This window comes from Mastomys coucha, unplaced genomic scaffold (genome assembly GCF_008632895.1).
Source record: "Mastomys coucha isolate ucsf_1 unplaced genomic scaffold, UCSF_Mcou_1 pScaffold18, whole genome shotgun sequence".
Classification (NCBI taxonomy): Eukaryota; Metazoa; Chordata; class Mammalia; order Rodentia; family Muridae; genus Mastomys; species Mastomys coucha.
Window position 1 is genome coordinate 2,478,864 of NW_022196900.1, and position 1,546 is coordinate 2,480,409.

A 1,546-nucleotide genomic window follows, 5' to 3' on the forward strand; every position below is an offset into this window, starting at 1 on the left:
GAGGAGGAGGAGGAGGAGGAGGAGGAGGAAGAACCCAGAAATCTAGCTAGAGTGGCCAGCACAATGGTATGTGCCAGTCCCTGGCAGACTGGCCTGGCTGAGGGTGATTAGCTGAAGGTTCCTGGGTTTTTAAGTACTTGTGGTGAGGATTTCCTTGTAATGAGAAGAATTTCCCTTCTGTTCCTTAACAAACAAGTTTAAAAACATCAAAGTTTATATAATACAACCATTCGGGTCTGCTTTTAACTTAGACTAGTATAATTTCTTCATATAATAACCTGAAAAGTCTGACTAAATAAATAAATATCACACCTGGGAATTAATTTTTGGCCCCACTCATCTCCTTAATCCCACCCCCTACCCCAAACCCAGAGCTCACTAGAATGCATGGGCATCCTCCTGCTGTGGAAGCCATCTCTCTTTCAGGATTGGTTCCATCTTTTTCTATAAATGCAGATACTGGTCTGGCATTCCTCCTACCATCTTCAACTGAAAATCTGCCTACAGAACACTGTGCTTAGCAGGTCACCCTGGCTCCTGCAAACCCAAGGTTCAAAACAATAAAAAGTTTGCTGCAGAATTTTTGGTTCTGGAGAGTGCCTCTGGGCAGATCACACCGGTGACAAATTCTTTCCAAACTGTGATAATTCAATCTTCTACAAAGGTCTGATCCTTCTGTTCAGCATCCACAGCAGCAGCTCTTGCTCATGTTCACCCACATCCGGAAGTGGGTTGAGGATTAACACACACGGTGAATGCATAGTTCTTCGGATGGCACTGCCTCTCCTCTGGAGGGCAGGCAGGGGCGAGGGGCTCTGCTGAGAATTTCTGCATTGCTCAGCTTTCAGCTACCACAGGAAGCACGGAGGAGAGATCAAGTTTGGTTTAGCTCACTGTTTCAGAGGTATAGAGCATGGTTGCTTAGTCCTGCTGCCTGGGAGGCAGGAGCATTTAGTACAGTCAAGTACTGGAAATCCAAAAAGAAACAGGAAGGGGCCAGAGTCCCCTTCAAGAACATGCCCCCAGTCACCAGACCTTCCTCCACAAGGCCCCACTGGCCAAGCCTTCAACATATGGGCTGGGCATCCAAATCAAAGCAATTATCTTGGAGTTAAAAATCATTTAACAAAATCAAAGACAAGAAGGGCTCCTGAAACCCCAAACTACTGACACCTGTCAAAGAGACAAACAGCCTGGAAGGATGGCAGTCAACCCTAAACATGAGATGACACTAAATGGACTGAGTAGGGGTGCGTGTGTGTGTGTGTGTGTGTGTGTGTGTGTGTGTGTGTGTGTGTGCGCGCGCGCACATGTGTGCACGTGTGTAACCTTGAGAGGAAATAGAGGACACAGGAGTTGGATGAAGGGAGAGAGGGGTAGAAATATGCAAATATGATACCTTTGTAAGAAATTCTTTAAAAAAAACATTGAAATTGAAAGAGTATGAAGCCTCCACTATAGATTGTATGTGGTATTAACACATTTCAGGAATAAAACAAAACCTTTTTTTTTCTTTTACTATTTCTCAAAAAGAAGCAAAAAAAAA